Source organism: Lygodium microphyllum, chromosome 27, assembly GCF_053477565.2.
Source record: "Lygodium microphyllum isolate KBCC chromosome 27, Lygodium_microphyllum_v1.1.10, whole genome shotgun sequence".
NCBI classification, from domain to species: Eukaryota; Viridiplantae; Streptophyta; class Polypodiopsida; order Schizaeales; family Lygodiaceae; genus Lygodium; species Lygodium microphyllum.
This window is the reverse complement of record NC_141161.1, coordinates 30,756,047-30,774,795: the sequence shown is the minus strand read 5'-3', so window position 1 is coordinate 30,774,795 and position 18,749 is coordinate 30,756,047. Positions and strand designations below refer to the sequence as shown.

Genomic DNA, 18,749 nt, shown 5'->3' with positions numbered 1-18,749 from the left:
GCTGATTATGATCAGCCTATAGAGACACAGAGGCTGAAAACTTTCAGCCAACACAGTTTATTGCTGAAATATTTCAGCATCCAGAGGTTAGGGCTGTCCCTATGCAGTCCATAGAGCAGAGAGCTAAGGATATTCAGCCCACTAGAGGGCAAAATTACTGATTTACAGCATGATTTGAGTAATGCAAAGGATCATAATGAAGCCAGGGTTGATACGAAATACAAGACTGTGTATAAGAAGGTAAAGCCGGTAGTTGGACCACTTCCACCTAACAGTGACCAGCAAATAGAGAGGGCTGCCAAGCAGCCAATTTTGAGGAATCTAGAGCATATAGGCCATAAATTTTCAGTAGAGACTCTTGTTGAATTAAAAATTGGAAATGGTGATTTCTTGCTACCCTCAGAGAAGCAATGCTTTCAGGATATGCTTGAGTGACATGGAAGGGGGTTTGCTTTCTTTTCGCATGAGATTGGATGTGTGAATCCAGATATTGTTGTCCCTATGGTGATCTTTACTATTCCTCATATTCCATGGAACCTCCAACCTATTCCAGTGCCTAGGGCACACCTGCCAAAGTTAGTTGACTTGTTGAATGAGAAAATCAGGATGGGAATCCTAGAGCCGTCATCTACACCATACTCAAATAGATGGTTTACAGTTCCAAAGAAGAATGGTACTCTCTGATTTATACAAGACATGCAGCCAGTAAATAGAGTTACTATCAGGAATGTTGGTATAAGTATAGTTGTGGATGAGTTTGCAGAAGCATTTGCTGGACGTGCCATCTATTCTTTAGGTGACTTGTATTCGGGATATTATAATTTTCAGCTGGCCTTGGAAAGTAGGGACATAACCACTATGAGAACTCCTATTGGGCTTGTCAGGATGTGTAGCTTGCCTCAAGGTGCCATTAATTCTGTTGCGCATTTGATGAATGCCATGCATAAGGTCCTTCATGAGTATATACCTCAGCTTACCATGCCTTTCTTGGATGATGTGCCCATTAAGGGGTGTGCAGAAGAAGAGAAGAATGAGAGTCTAAATGAGCAGGGATATAAATACTTTGTGGCTGATCATATCATAGCTTGTGAAAAGATTTTGGCCAGGTTAGAAGAAGTGAACTTGTCACTATTAGAGCATAAATCTATTTTTGGAGTAAATGAGGTCATCATTGTTGAACACAATATTAGTGAGTTTGGGAATCTCCCAATTCCCATTTTTTGAATACTAAAAAGGTGGCACCCAGATAACATACCCATAAGTTTCTCAAAACCATATGATGTGACCTATCATTGGAAAGCGCTTGAAAAATGGAATCTATTGAGCTATAGAGCACTCGATTTGGAGTTATAGTATTCAAGTTATGACAAATCCAAAGATTTGACCATGTGTCCCAAACTTATGGGAAATTTATTCCCCAATATGGTGTTGTTGGACATATGTGTGGGTATTATGGCAAGAAACCTTCACCTGAGGTGGATGCTATAGGAAAGATTACGAAGTATTGTTCTACCACTTTAGAGGTACGAAGATTCATTGGAGCCTGTGCGTTTTACATGATTTGGATACCCCATTTTGTACACGTAGCAGATTGTTTATATAAGCTACTTTGAAAGGGGTAGAAATTTTATTGGGATGAGAGCCACACTAGAACCATGCGGAAATCAAAGAAGTTATTGCAGATTGCTCCTACTCTTAGGAAAGCAGATTATAATTGTAGAAGGCCTATTGTATTGATAGTTGACACTAGTCCAATTGGCATAGGTTGGGATGTGGGTCAAGATGATGCAGATTGAAATAGGTACGCTATTTGGTTTTGGGGTGAAAGTCCTAAATGAGAGACAGAGGAGGTATCCGCAAATTAAGAGGAAATTACTGGGAATTGTTATATCTCTCAAACGTGACAAGGAGTATTTATTTGGAGCCCCAGTTGTGGTAGAGACAGATTGCTTGCCATTGATAGGTATGATTACGAGTTGTTCTACTCTGGATATAGCTATGCTGAGATGGATTGCAAACATCAAGTCATTAAATCCAGAATTTAAACACATAGTAGGGAATGATAATCCAGTGGTAGATATGCTGTCTAGAGCCAGATATGATGATGAGGAGACACTACTTGCAGAAGAGGATGATGCAGAAATTTCAGCCACTATGGTTGACCATGTTTGCCATGTCTATGATATTATGGGTTTCATAGAAGAACTCTATGTTGGAGATTGGTTGTATATTGGAAATTACCTTAGTACACTAAGCAAAAGAGATGAATGGACAGATGAAGAGTTCAAGAAGATAAGAAGAAAAACCTATGGTTATTTCCTCAAGGATGGATTTCTTTAGAAGCACCCGAATAAAAGAGGTGGATTACCCTTTGTGGGTTGTTTGCAATAAAGAGACCCAGTTACAGGTGATGAGAGAGTTTCATGAGAGTCCTTAAGCTGGTCATAGAGGAGTGTGGGCTACTTATGAGAAAATCAAGGAAAAATATTGGTGGAAAGGCATGTACAGAGATGTTTCTCGCTTTGCAGAGACTTGCAGAGACAGTCAGATGTATTCCATAGTGCGTCATCGAGATGAGTTTCATCCGACCTATCCGCTATGCATTCATTATAAGTGGGTAGTTGACTTGGTTACTATGCCTATGGGTCTATGGCAGATGAGGTATATTGTTTTGGCTAGAGAGGATCTTACCAATCATGTTGAGGGCAGACCTTTGAGAACGAAGACCACTAGTGCAGTGTGTAAGTTCTTATTGGAAGAAATTTTCTGCAGATATGGCTGTGTGGGTAAGATCACTAGAGATCATGGTGAATTGGATGCAGATGAAGCTAGGGAGTTTTTCTCTCAACTAGGAATCAAGTTGGCTTTAACCACAGCATACAATCCAGAGGGAAATGGAAAGAGTGAAAGAGGACATCCATCAATAGTGAAAGCATTAACCAAAGCATGTAGAGGACAGATTGGAGAATGGCCAAGACTTCTACCATTTGCTTTGTGGGCTGATCGTACGACTCACAGTGTTACCATAGGATATATACCCACAGAGTTGATGTATGGTCAGAAACCGGTTATGCCGACTGAGACTTGTGCTTTGACTTGGTCAGTTCTACCTTGGCAGGAGGATTTGACGAGAGAGGAGCTCTTAGCTCTTTGGATTCGGCAGTTGGAGAGGAGACTAGAGGATATTCAGCTAGCTATTGATAGGTTGAAGGTTGCTAGACTTAGAAATAAGGACAGGTTTGACAGCAGGCATCGCTTGCAGCCTAGAGCACTAGAAGAGGGAGACTGGGTATTAGTCTTTGATAGCAGCCTTGAAAATCAGCATACTACACTTTGGAAGATGGTGAAAAGATGGTTTGGGCCGTACATAGTCAGACATGTCTTTGATAATGTAACATATGAGCTGACAGAATTGGATGGGACAGTGCTTACAGTGCCCATTGCAGGAAAAAGAATCAATATTTTCAAGAAAACAGATGATGAGGATTATGCATTGGAAGAATTTGCACGAGAAGAGCAATGCGAATAAACTCCAGTAGAAGAGACAGATGATATGACCGATAACCTTGCTGATATACCAGAAATACATAATGAAGAGATTGATCTATTCGTGGATCTTGACGATAATGATCATGGATAGTTGGCCCATCCGGAGGATGTGCAGGATCAGAGGGGATGGATGTCGTACTGTTGCGCATCCGAGGTGTGGAATCCACCAAAAAGTTGTGTGTGTGACATTTGTTACTTTGTACATACTTAGTCGTTGTGTTTGCATTTTGTTCTGCGTGGGCAGTACTTCAACAATGGTGGGCATGCGATGTCTTCTATGGCTTTTCTTGGCTTAGAATTCCCAGGCGAAAAGAAGGAACGATCACTCCATTGATGAATTCAAATGCATGGAGTGCCTCATCAGGTCATCCATATGGAAGGCTGTGTGTTGCTTCTTTCTGCTAGGCCTAGTGCCAGCTGTTCTAGGTGGACAAGGATTGGAACTTACAAGGGTTCATGTCTATGATGATGGCTTTCAGTACAACCATACACTTGCTCAAATACTTGTGGAGTACACTTCTGTGGTGTATGTCAATGATTTGGATTCTCTCATTGCTTGGAATTGCTCTAGATGTGATGGCTACACCAAGGGTTTCAGATTGGTGGAGTTGATAGTTGATGTTCAACACTGCCTACAGATGTCGAGCTTGCTGAAGACTTGAATGCAATTGTGATTGCATTCCGTGGAACGCAAGAGAATAGTATTCAAAACTGGATGGAGGATCTGTATTTTAAGTAGCTTGATCTGAATTATCCAGGAGTTATAGGTGCAATGGTACATCGTGGATGTTATATAGCCTACCATGATACCACCCTTCGTACAAGATTAGTTGGTGCAATTATGACTATACTTGATGAAGTGGAAGGATTGGACATTATGGTTACAGGACATTCTATGGGGGGTGCCATGGCTGCATTCTGTGCTCTTGATCTCACAGTAAATTATGGATTGAGGAATATTCAAACAGTAACATTTGGGCAAAACAAAATTGGTAAAAGCTTTATCTGCTGCTATTGTGGGACGGGCCGCTGTGTAGTAAAAATAGAACCGTCGAGCTTAGGGGAGAGAGTCTTCCCGAACGGGAGCCCAAAGTCTGAGCAAGAGAAGGGAGATTTCTGAGAATCAGATAGATGCTATTGCTAAAGGTCGTAATGGTCATTTATGTAGTGTAAGCAATGATGAACTGGTTGCACTGGTTCTATACAGGCTGGGTTTGGTAGAGAAACTCAGAGGAGGTCAGAGCATTGGACGGACAGAATCTTTTAGTTATGAGAGGGCAAGTGTTATGACCGAATGCCCTGGAATAGTGCAATGTCGTGCCAGAAGAGGATCATTCGGCGGTCATGCAAAGAAAGACCAAGGGCTTCATCTCTACAAAGAATGTTCAGCCTGAACCTTCGAAGGGAGATGATGGGAGCAGTCAGGGTGCGATGAGGGAATTGCTACATAAGGTGCTACAGAACAGGTTTTTGCATATGAGCTCAATAGCAATAAAAGGGGATACAAAAGAGGATGATTGTCAATTATGCATCATCTAATAGTTTTAGGAGGGCCAAGATCATCTTAGACTTTGCCCAATGGATTTTAGAATTCTGGATAATGCAACCATGGTAATAAACAACGCCAACCCAAGTTATGAAGCGATGCAACTGATGTCAAGTTTTAATCTTATGTAGATGCTGAGAAAACCTTAGAATATGGCAAAGTGGGCGAGCGTTTAACGCATAGAGCACTGAGCTTAAGACACAGCAACATGGAATTTGATGTTCTTTTGTCTTAGGAATGCACAGAGGAATGGGAGTGGCTTTTATTTATTCGCGACTCACTGGATTAGAAGAGGCGAAAGACCTGTAGTGACCTAATCTCTTGAGCCTTTGCATTACGTGCATGGCAGTCGATGAGGGGTGCATCCATGCCCCGCTATAGTCATGAGCATAATAACACAACTATTATGCAAAGAAGGGAAGCTTTGGTGGCAAAAAGCTCTTTGAGAGCAATCATGTGTGCACATCGGTAAGGTGCTGAAGCAGGTGGTAGAAGGAAACAACAGTCTTTGTGTTGAAGTGAAAATACTCATTTTGCAGAAAGCTTTCTGTCAGTTGTATATTGTGTACTGCATGCCTACTGTATGTCTACTTAGAGAAACTGCTGAAACAAATGTAGAAGCAAGGAAGGTTCTTAGGGATGTAGAAGTCAAAATGCAGAATTACATGGCTGGTTAGGAAGGGAATGTTTAAACATACTAGACTGAAATTATGGTATCTTGCAGAAAAGTTGACACTACATATGCAGGAAACTCTGCCAAGAAGGACAACTCTCTTATGCATTGCAATCTGCAGGCTGTATGGTCTAGCAAGGGCATAATGTCTCTTCTAGCATTGTATGTTGCCTTATACAGGGTTGTATAGAAAAGAAAGACATGCTTACAATTTGCTGGAAGCAATTTATGTATTTTGGCATATTCAATAGCAAAATGTCTTCACGTGGACTGCAATTTTTTTAGCTCATGCGCAGCTTGGACGAGAGGAGCAAGCTATGCGATTGTATTGGCAGATGTATGAGTCTTGTGTGAAAGATTGTATTGGCAGATGTATGAGTCTTGTGTGAAAGTAGACAAATATCTATTTGTGACTGTCCTTAAAGCATGCTCCAGCATAGCAGCCTTATCCCATGGGATGTTTCTTCATAATCATATTCTTGAAAGTAGCTTGGAGTTGGCTCTTTTTGTTGGACGTGCTCTTGTTGACATGTATGCTAGATGTGGGAGCCTAGAGAACGGACAGGTTGTCCTACATAGCCTGATCTCGCTTGATTGATCTTCTATCCTGAAATTAGTCAAGGTCCTTTGTGGTCACAACTTTGCTTTCGAAAACCCTTTGACAGCGGTGCCAGTGATGAGAGAGGCTAGTTTTGAAGGCTAAAGTGAAGGAGAAGAAGAAAGGTTTGAGAAAGAAAATAATGGGTAAGAAGCTCTTCCATTCTTCCACTCTTTCTCTTGGATATTGACTATGGAGGCACTAGTGGCAGTAGGGTAGAGTGAAAATCTCAGATTACTATGGGATTTGGTGTGTGAGGAGAGTGCTGTATATTTTGCAGATAGGACCTTTAGGACTTTCTCGTAGGTTTTTTGGGCATTTGAGGCCGTTTTTGGTCCCGTTTTAGAGATGCAAGGTTGTAGATTGCAATTTCAGGATATACTGCAATTTCAGCTGTATTGACGCAAAGTGGGTACACAAGTTGCAGAGTTCGAATATGTAAATTTTTAAGTGTTTGCTAAGAAGAAAACATAAGTTTTATCTGCAAAAAAGTTGTAGATTTCATGAATTGTTGAGCAATGAATGAAAAAATTTGCTTGGTGTATTGCTGTATACTTGTTGAAAGGTTGTAGAAGACTTACTTATTGTTTTATATCACTTTTTTGATAATGGTAGAGAATATTGGAAATCCCATTATTGAGAAGCTTGACAAGAACAACTACTCTTCATGGAAGTTTTGTGTGATGAACTTTCTCATTGGAAAGGGCCTTTATGAGTTTGTTTCAAGTGAAGAAAATGAGCCAGAGTTGAGTATCCCTCTGACTACAGATGAATTAGAGGCATAGAAAGAATGGAATGCAAAAGACAAAAAGGTGATGTATTGAGTATTTGCAGTCATTGATAATACTATGCTGGGACATATCAGGAATGCAGGAACTTCACATGTAGCTTGGTTTTTGAGAACATGTTTTCAGAAAATACAAATGCATGAAAGATTCAACTCAAGCAAGAGTTGAATACCTTGAGGAAAGTGAAAATGTATGTTAATGAGTATGTTTTGAAGGTGAGAAGCATTGCAAATGATGCTTTAGCAATGATTGATAATGATGATGGTTTGGTTTCATCCACTTTGAGTGGCCTTAACAATGAGGAGGCTTGGAAATCATTTGTCACTTTTGTATATATACAGAAGCCATTTCTAGACTTTGATGAGCTGGTCTTGCTCAAGATTACCAAAGAGATTAATATGTAGGGTGACTTGTTGGAAAGAAATGGTGAATAGGTCCAAGAATTTTATTTAAGTTCAAGAAGGAGACATGGTAGATCCTCTTCAAGAGGCCGTGGTATGGGATGTGTTGGTGATAACTAGCAAAACAGGTTAAATCACCAATTTGGTGAAATGCAGGTTTTAGGAGGGCAAGGAAACTTTAGTGGTAGAGGGAGCTCTAGAGGAAGAGGTGGATATTGGAATAGAGGTTCTAGAAATATTTGCTATTGTTTGCCATTATTGTGGCAAAACAGGTCATATTGTAGCCCATTGTTATGCTAAGAAGAATGATATTCGCAGTGGTAAATTGCAGCATAAGGAAACTATGCATCGTCTTCACGATAGAATGAAGACAAAAATGAGCATCTATTTGTTATGTAGCATATGATGATGAATGTAATTATAGGAGAGGGAAAACATGATGATGTATGGTATATCAATTCAGGTGTATCTAATCATATGACCAATCATGTTGAATGGTTTAGCGAGATGCATGACTTACAAAATCTAGGTTATCTGCAGATGAGTGATGATTCATGCAACCCGATTTCACACATTGGAAAGGTCTCCTTGTCCTTGCATGATGGTTTGAGATGATGGATTTGGGTGAGTTGAGATACTTTCTTGATATTGAGATGATCAAATGTGATGATGCTATATGGCTATCCCAAAGGTAGTATGGCTTGGATATGTTATCCAAGTATGATATGACATCATGTAAGCCTCTTTCAGTACCATTGGAGAAAAATATGAAGTTGAGTGCTAACTTTGGGGATGAGATAGAAGACCTTACTATGTTTAGGAGGATAGTAGGGGGTCTAATTTACATGACTATCACAAGGCCAACTTGAGCTATACTGTTGACCTTGTCACTTAGTTTATGTAGATGCCTAGAAAGCCTCATTTGGATATAGTTAGATGCATATTCAGATATGTTAATTCCACTTTACATTATTGATTTTTTTATGAGGCAGGTTAAGGATGTAGGGGTGTTTGGATAAACAGATGCATATTGATGCATATTGGGCTGGTAGCATGTCAAACAGAAGATCTACAAGTGGATTTATGTTTTCCCTTGGTGGTGCAGCAGTTACATGGAGAAGCAAAAAGTAACATATAGTTGTTTTATCGAGTACAAAGGCTGAGTATAGAGGTGCTCCTATGGCAACATGCGAAGTGGTATGGCCGTAAAAGTTATTAGGTTATTTGGATGTGTAGGGAGATGGTCTAGCTTTCATTCATTGTGACAATATGAGTAGCATATAGCTAGCTAGGAACCTAGTGTTCCACACTAGGACAAAACGCATTCAGGTGTACTATCACTTTGTGAGAGAGAAGGTACTTGCAGGAGAGATTGACTTGGTATATGTCAGCACATAGGATCAAATAGCTGACATTTTCACAAAGGCATTGGGTAAAGAGAAGCTTCAAAAGTTCCAAAGCTTACTTGGAGTTGTTGAGATAGAGTTGAGCTTGACCGGGAGTATTGAGATGGCAAGCTCAACATGTGCGAACATTAACGGTGGACCGCCTTGCTAGATAGGTCCTCACGTCCACACTTAGCACATTAGTGGTCATTATGATCCTCACATGGCCATTGACTTATCCCTTATTATATTTAGTTTGTTACATCTACCTACAACTGGCATAGATATATAACGCTAGTCAATTAGTGTATTTTGTTATGCATTGTTTGACTTAGCATGCCACTTTCATTTATGTTGTATCTTATCTATTTTTTGTGTACATTATATAGTATGTAAAAAGAAGAAGAAAATAGCAAGAAAACGTTTTGGCCTCCATCTCTCTTCTTGTATTCTTGAATGAGCTTCCTCTTGTGTGTACGGTGTGTGTTCGGTGCAGTAGCTCAAGCAAGTCCCCCCACCACACGATTCCTGACACCAATCACATCCTCTTTTCAATCCTAACAAGAATAACTACATCACATCACACAACTTTTGACCTGACAATCCTGTTTGCCCTTCGAATGAGACATGTTTTTTTTTGTTGCATCTCATTCTAAGCTTTGAATCTCTCATTATGAATTTTTAGTTTCTTCATTTTGTGAATTATCTTTCTCTTTTCTCCTAAATTTTTTTGTTATGTTTCTCCTTTTATTTTTGTGGTTCTTGGATTTTTTCCTTTTGGTCTAATTTTTTTTAAAACACTTTGCATGTTTGTTGTAATATGGATCCATATTTCTAAAACATTTTCATAGTCTATTGTAATGGATCCATGGTTTGTTGTAATGGATCCGTATTTGTAAAAAAGTTACATGCTCCAAGGTGGACATTTAATTGGCATTTAACTTGACAAAGTGGATTTTTATCGTACACGGACTTTGGAAATATTTTTCATGCCTATGCAATGAGAATCAAGAGAGTAAAAAAAAATATTGACACAAAAATGTTTTAAAATATGGGATATAGATGTAATGGACCCATATTTTTAAAATATTTTTTCACCTTACCATTTATTCTAGACTTGGTTCAATTCTCCCTTCTCATTGCACAAGAGTGAAAAAATATTTCCAAAGTCTATGTATGATAAAACTCCCCTTTATCGGCTTAAATGCCAATTAAATGTGTACCTTGGAGCACATAAACTGTCCTCCCCAAAACCGCATGTGACAATGGCTTGTGGATTTCTTAAGAAAAACTTTAAGCAATAATGTTTAAAGGAAAAAAAGGACTAATAAAAGGAAAGAAGGGAGTTTGGGTGGCCAAATAGGCTATCATCAAGCCAATGCTTCCCCCCTCCCAAAAAAAATCATTATTATTAATATTTTTTCAAAGGAGGGGAGACCTACTTGCATGATGGCACCCCCCCCCCCCCTTGCCCTCCCCCCCCCAAAAAAAGACAATATGATTCAAAAAAATTTTACAAAGGAGGGGAGAGACTACTTGGCGCTCCCCCCCCCCCCCCAAAAAAAAAGGATTTTATAACAACTTTTTTTTGAAAATTACTCCCCCCTCTCCTCCATGAGGTGGACATTTCATCCCCCTTTATTAAGTCATTCTTTAAAACATGCATAGAATGAATGCATACATACATACATACATACATACATACATGCATACATACATACATACACTCATATATATGTATGTATGTATGTATGTATGTATGTATGCATGTACATACGTATGTATGTATGTATGTATGTATGTATGTATGTATGTATGTATGTATGAAGAGAGAGAGAGAGAGAGTACCATCTCTCCTCTTGATAACGAGCACTCTTCCTTAATTTTTAACAATAAAAAAACCTTAAGGGGATTGAGAGGATTGTACATCACCTCCCCTTCCCTCTTTCTAACATGTCCTCAAATTCTTCTTTTGATTCATCAAATATCCTAATGATATTTTATACATTCTTCTACCTTGCTTGACACATCAAGCATCTCCAATTTTTAATTCGGAAATTTCAACAACTCTTCTCCTGCTCAATAAGAAACTCCTAATAAGAAATTAGAAAATAAACTACCCTCTTGCCAAAAATTATCCTCCTCGAAAAAATCTAGATATTCTAGGACACTTGGAATTTTTATAATAAATCAAAGTCTAAGAAATTCACAACAAATGACACATCAGCAATCCCACAAAAGAATCTACTCCTTCTCATGCCACCATCTAACACATCAAAATGCTAATTACACAATAAATTGATCCCCTCTCCTTCCTCAACTATTAATAGGACCTAGATTGTAGAGAGTTGGGCAAGAAAGTTAGATGATGGTGAAGTTATGACAGATAGGAATCAACATTAGAATAAGGATAAATTTATTATGTGTAAAAAAAGTGTGAGTGAAGAAGAAAAGAAAAAGGAATCCTCTACCATGCAAAGAGAATTACTCTTTCCACTAATTCCTTCTCTTAACTTACCAAACTCTCTTCCCCTACTCTTCATTGACAATGCCGCCTTATAAACACATTAATATTACCAGTCCATTGAATGAGGTTGAACTATCTAATGTAGCACATCTGTCATCAACATTTCTTAATTTGGAGACAAATATGAATGTGGCTAAGGATAATAATAACTTGAATATCCCAAACAAGGTATTCTACTTTCATAATTATACAATAAATATTTCATAAATAAGTAAGGAAAGGTACATAAATTTAAGGCATGCATTGGAATCGTATAACTAGAAAAGTTCATAGAAGCATGGATAAAAATGGTTCATGTAAAAACTAAATAAGAAAGTAATAGCTACGTTGTCGTGCAGCTACGTGATCACAGTGTGAAAAACTCTAGAGTGTGGCTTTCTTATTGATTTAGAGAACCAATGCCATATTAGTCATTAATGTACACGGTCCAAAAAATGCTAGATTTTTGGACAAGTTTAGCCAATTTTTGATAATTTTTGATATATCTCTTGTAAATATCCAAAAACTGTAGACAACTTCTAGAATAGGATGACATGTAAAAGAAAGCAAGTAGTTTTTAGCCATTTTGGGAGGATTTTATGCAAAATGAAGGATGGGCAAAATCGCGTGACATGCCATCGTAATTTTCATGCAATGAACAATACTCCGAATTGGGAGATAAAGGAGTGATCTGGCAGAATTCTAGTCAGGTATCCTGGTATTTTACCCCCCTTTCAGAGCCAATGGAAGCATCAGATTGGCAGTTTGAATAGCATAGAGGAAGGTATTCTTTTATGCACGTTTTTGTCTACAAGAGATTTATCTTCTCATAATGCATAAATAATTAATAGGCTTTACCTCTCTGAGTACTCTTCTACATCTTCTATTTCTCTGAACCCCTTCTCTTTCGTCCACTCCTCTCCTTGAATCTCCCTTCACCATATTTTGTCTTATCCCCATGGTAGACTTTCGACTACAAATGCTCGAATAGTGGTGAACCCGACGTGAAAGTCAGTAGTAGCAGGCGTGTAAAGATGGGGGATTCTGCAAGTTCAAGTAGTGGTGATGCTTTAAAATAGATGATTGCTTTGTTACAGTAGTTGTTGTTACAACATTAGATGCAAACACGGCATGAAGCAAAAAGAATTGATTCCTTAGCTGTAAATGCATTACAAGTAATGGGATAGGAATTGAAGCAATTTAAGGGTCAAAATATTTTGGCCTTCATCCACTTGTATGAGGAAAAGATGTTGTTTCATGGTATGCATGGAGTTAGTATTTCTCGTGTTTGGCCATGCATGCATTGCATGATTAGATTGATGAGTTATATAGAAGAGATGGTGATTGGGCAGCTTTTAAGAAAGCTTTGAGAGAAGAGTTTTTCTTGGAAGGTGTATGATTGGTAACTAAAATGACATTTATAGATTGGATTGAAGAGCCCAATAAATGGTTGGCTGCTATAGCTTTGCTCCGTGAATTTGAAAGTCGGTATGCGTAGTTGGATGCCAATGAGAAACAATCATTGGAGAGTCAGAAAATTGATTTGGTTCTAAAGGCTGCAAATCCTAAAGAACTTGATTGATTGTTTAGAAGATGCCTCTTCTGAAATGGGGATGAAATCAGATTGCGCTTATGTAACTGAGGAACTGCATATGTTGGTAAAGAGAGAGCAAAGGAAAATTAAGATGGGGTACATGCATCACAACTACCAGTGCTGAGAAGGGGGCTGAAATTGCAGCTAAGATGCCTATAGCTATGGTGGAACAACTAGCTATACCTATTGGCCTGGCTCTTAAAGGTGATGTTGTGGATGAATTAATCAAAGGCATGTCAAGTGATTTGAAGCTAAATTTGAACATAAATCTATGAAAATGTCAAAATTTTGGATTTTAAGCTAGAAGACAAGGCTCCGGCAATAGCCCAAAGGTCATAGAGAAGAATACAAGAGGAGATGCATTTGTGTAACAGTTTACAACATGAAATGTTGTAAACGAGACTATACAGCCTGCCATGAAGAAGAAATGAAAAGATTTTTCTTTTGGAAAGATGGAAAATTACATGTAACAAAAATTGGTCTTCCAATAGAGCCAAATTTTAGAAATGGTGGCATGCAGAATAGGTTGGAAGAAATGGCTGCAAGGATAACATTTGTTACCATAGATGCAGCCACATATGGGTTGAGAATTGAAAGGACTGATGAAGCTTGGAAAGGAGGCATGGTTGAAAAACAAATCTCGCATTTGGATGCAAGCATTAGATTGCATGGAAAAGGGAAAAATAGCAAAGTTTTAATTGGTTGATGCAAGTCAAAGTATACGAGGGAGAATAGCATGGAGTGTTCCAGTGGATTCATTTTCAGCCTATGCTTATTTGGCTCAGGTTCATAATCAAGAAGCTCTTGTGGAAGAAAAGAGAAGAAGAGATGAGGACACTTCTAGTACTTCCTCTTTAGGCCCATCTAAAAGCATAACACGAAGTAAAATGGAGCAGTAGGAGGAGGATGAAAAATCCATACCTGAGAATGTTATGGAGGATGCATCTCAAGAGAAGAAACAAAAAGGGAAGAAAAGGGGCAAGCAGCCTGGTTATAGGTTGCAATCTAATCTCGAGACTGCCACAAACCTTAAAAAGGTCTTGGAAGATCACATACTTGGCAATAGAGTGGAATTCACACTTGGCGAAGTTCTTGCAATGGCTAAGTGTGAATTTCATGATGCAATCATTGATATGTTGAAACAAAAAAGACAGTTTGATGGTGAAGTTTTGCAAGCATTGATGCAGGTTGATAAAGACATAGAGAAGCAACTTCAGAGGGAGTATGATGATGCATGTAATGATGTTTTGGAGCAGGCTGATGTTGAAAATGGGTTAAATGGGAGTGTAGATAGCAAGCTTGTGACTGAAATTGGTCTTATGGGCATAGGAGTAAGCATAGATAGAAGGATATGTATAATGGGGATGTCCATCAATAAGCACATGAAGAAGAAGATGCTCATTTTATTCCAAGTAGTCATTATTCACCAACTCATTAGGCTCATGCTACAATAGACACAATTGTTAAAGTGGGATAAAGAGAGATATCTACGGTTCTGTAAGGAAATCATCCGAACTCCATCCCCTTCTTCTGGAAATCTGATTATCAAACCCGTCACAGTCACTAACCAACTGAGGTGGTTGAGATATGGAAGTGTTAGGAGAGGGTAGTGGAATAAGGGAAAGTGGATGAAGGGAAGGATAGGAAAAATCATAAAAGGAAGAAAAGGTTAAAGAGGGAGTGGCAGAAATTTGTAAGGAATCACTAAGGAACGGTGTTAACTGATAAATAGGAAATGTGGAGGGTACATTAATGGAGGGAGAAGGACAAGGTGGAGAAGGGAAAAATACCCTATCCTCAATAAAGGAACAATAAGTGAAAATGGGAATTTGAGGGAAAGATGAAGGTTGGAAAAGAAGGGGGAAAATAATTGTGGAATTAGACTAACAAAGGGAAAAATAGATAGCATAGTGGTGAGCCATTTGTTGGTAATAGAGGAGGGTAGGAACAGAAGGTCCTAAGAGAGATCGTCTATGATAGGCATCAAAGAAGGTAGCATCAAATGGATTATGTTTGGAAAGATAGGTTAAGAGATCCATCCTCAGTTGATTAGTACTCTGGGCAAAGGTAGGAGCTGTGTTTTGTCTTTGATTGAGGACCACCGAATCAATAATGGGATGCCACAAATTATCATGACAATCAGCTACTTTGGAGGAATAACTCTGGAACATATCAGCTATGTGCAACTCCAAATGATTGACATACAAAACAGCCTGTAAGACCACATCCCCCACATACCATGCCATATCTACCTCATCTGGAATTAGCAAATCTCCTCGGAGATACATGTATGACATCAACATGGTATCGGTGTGACAGAATCTTCAAAGACCATTCTGACTACCTCTGTCAACAACTCAGCAGACCAAGCCCCACTCCAGCCATCCTCTGGAAAAGGTAAATTCATCGTGGAAAGCTTCATATAGAAGACCAACTTCTGTAAGTGGTAGTGGACAAAGAAAGAATGGTCAGGTAAGACATAATCCTGAAACTGTTCAAAGGTAGACCATAACAAGTCCATTCTGGACTGCAATCTTTCCACTTTATCTTGGAATAGAGGGCACAAAGTAGCCTGTCTCTGAAGAGCAGCCAAGTCCTGTTGTGAAAGAGAAGGAATTAATGGAACAGGAGGGCTTGGAGGAACAGAGCGGGACTTTGCAAGCTGATCTTGCAACTGCTGGATTTGGGAGGCTTGGTTGGCCACTGTGTCATTAGCCATCTGTAAAGCTGAAAGCTTGTCATCTAAGAGAACTTGGAATTCCGTCGCTTCTCTGGACATCCTCTCCTTCTCTGCTGAAAGGCTAGTAACCTGGGATTGAGCCTCGAGTAACTGGGTCTTCAATGAAGAAATCTCATCGCTTTGGGTGGCAACCAGTTGGGTTTGTTGTTCCATTTGCTTAAATAAATCTGCTAGGGTATCCTTAGCAGAAGCTAACTCAGATGTTGCCTTATGCAACTGGTCCTTAGACTGCATGAGCTCTTCATAGAAAGATGCGTACAGCTGTTGAATACAGGCTGTCACTGACAACTCAATGGAACTTTGAATATCCTTGCAGAGGAAAGGAATGGCATCTTCTGAGACGAGACTGTTCAGGGAAGGAACTGAGATCTCCAGGGATCCTTCTCGATGTGCTCGGAACAGGTTATTACAAGTGAGCTACCCAGGGAGTTCACTGCTAGAGGTAGCAGGGATAGGCACTGAGGGAAGTACAACAAGGGCTTTATCCGCTACCCGCTTCAAGCGTTTGCGCTGTATGACCAGGGGAGGCGGAGAATCATCATCCTCTATGTCAATGGGTTCTGACTCTTCTGAAGGTGGAGGAGGAGGTACTGGATCTGATGGAGGAGGTGGAGGCACAGTCTTCTGTAAACCTGAATAGGTCAAGAAGGCAGACAAATATGATCCATATGTAACTTGGTAACATTACCCCTGGTGACTTTAACAAAATGCTGATCCATTTTAGTGAGGAGGTAAGTGCTCCAATCAATAGCAACTCCTTTTAACACCATCCGGGAAGCTGTGAAAAGCTCTTTGGACAAATAATGGGATGGCGTTTTGGTAGGCATAAATCTGTCCTGAAGGAACTGACACATCGTCTTCCATATGGGATCAGTAATCATAGAAAAGTAAACTCTGGAAGAGTTTATCACTTTCTTGACATCAAGGACTTCCCTTGTTTGCTTCTGCAACAGCTTGAGAATCTCTTCATTAGAGAAGAGCTGACGAGTGGTCACAAAAGGTTCACCTTTGAGGGGTAGAGACAGAGCCTTCCCTAAGCCTCGAGATGTCAACGTCATAGACATGCCCTGGACTACGCCTGTCTTCTTGCTGTAAGAGGCCAGGAACTCATCACATAACGACGGATCCTCTGGAAGCAATGGAAAAGGAGTGGCCACAAAAGCAGCAAGTCCCGCCTTCGTGAGAGGCTCAAAAGTAAGTAGGGAAGAGTAATCCCTACTAACTAATGGGACGTACTGGATAGGGGGAGAAGCATGAGAAGGCGCCATTCAGATGGTTACACACACACCACAAACACAGACAATCAAGGAGAATGCCTACAAAGCAACAGACAAAAACCAAGGATAAGAGAATAACCAAGAAAACGTGACACGACCAACTAACCCCAAGCAAACCACATCCTAGAAAAAATTGGACATGACCTTGAGACAAATGCAACCGAAAGCTTCATGCGATGCATCAGACAAACACCCGGAACCCCGTATCAGGCAACAAAAGAAAAAATCTGCATACCGTACCCGTAACCGTAACTAAGACAGGAAACCAAAATAATACCACATTCGACACATATAAAAACTATATCTGTGATAAACCAAGACAGGACCATGGAAAACAACTTTAATGACTACGCATACGCATCCCTCGAAACGGTTCATTAAAAAGGGGAAGTAAGTGCAGTGAGGGGGGATTAATTTAGTGAAGGGTTTATTTTAATCAATTATTAAGAATTGGTGAATTTTTATTAGGTGATAAACCTTAACAAGAAAACGGCGGTTCCTTATTAGTTATTTAATTACCAATTATTAGGTGAAGCGGTGCAGTTATGCGATTCCCGGACTTCGATTCCCGACTGGGTCTCTAAATGCAATTCATTGATTACAAATTAAGGTGATGCGGAGCGCTTTTTTGCCAGCGCGTGCTCTTGTGACGGCTGGTTCTTTTTAATTTAAAAAAATTAAAGTGCCTCTTTAGCGCACGTAGCGCGTGCTAAGTGAACGGCGGGTTTATTTTAATTAAAAAGTATGTGTGTATAGCGCGAATGCGCGTGGAAACTGTGGGTGAATTAAAGGGTTCATTTTAACAATTAATTTGTGATTAAGGGGAAAATGAAAATAAATAAAACACATAAAATAAATACTTGGAAGGGGTGTGTATGTAATGCAGAAATGTGCACGGAAGAGTCGCCCAAAAGAAGTGAATCCAGTAAAGGAAAAGTAAAGATCACTGATGAAACAACAATGACAACACCTTAGCGGATGTGTGGATTTGGTGTGTGTTGGTTGTTTATTTTTATTTTATTTTATTTTATTTTATTTTTTATGGTTTTTTTGTTTTTTTTGTTAAGTTGTGATTATTTATGATGGAATAAATGGAAAATGAGGAAGGGAGGTGAGGTGAATTTTTTAGAATTTTTTTAGAATTTTTTACTATTTTTAAATGAATTTTCTACATTTATTGGCAATTTAGGGGATTAATTAGGAAATATTTAATTTTCAAAAATTTTAGGGTAGGCAATTTCTAGCGGACAAATTCCCAAAAATGGGCAAAAGGCAAAATGAATTTTTAGAAATTTTTTTGAATTTTTTATGGAAAAATTAATTTAAAAATTAATTAAATCACATAAATCACATAAATCAAATAAGTCAGTTAGGAATAAATCAATTAAGTCTGGTTAGTGGGGGTAAGTCATGTTAGTCTACCTAAATCAAGTCAGGTTAGGTTAGTCAGCTAGGTTAGTCAGGGTAGGTTAGTCAACTAGGTTAGGGTAGGCAACTAGGTGAAGTCAGCTAACCTGACTATGGTTAGTTAAAACTAACCTAGCTAGGGTTAGGGTTAGGAGTAGTTTGAACTAACTAGGGTTAGTGGGCCTAGTTAGGGTTAGCTTAGTTTGAACTAACTAGGGTTAGTTTAGGTTAAACTAGTTAGGGTTAGTGACTAACCGTAGTAGGGTTAGTGGAGGAGGCAGTTAG

The 18,749-nt window shown here is 39.2% G+C and overlaps 1 pseudogene; it reads left to right on the top strand.

Annotated features, from left to right (window-relative positions):
* Positions 1-3,866: 3,866 nt before the first annotated feature.
* Positions 3,867-6,366, top strand: LOC148012179 (uncharacterized; annotated as a pseudogene).
* The last annotated feature ends 12,383 nt before the right edge of the window (positions 6,367-18,749 follow it).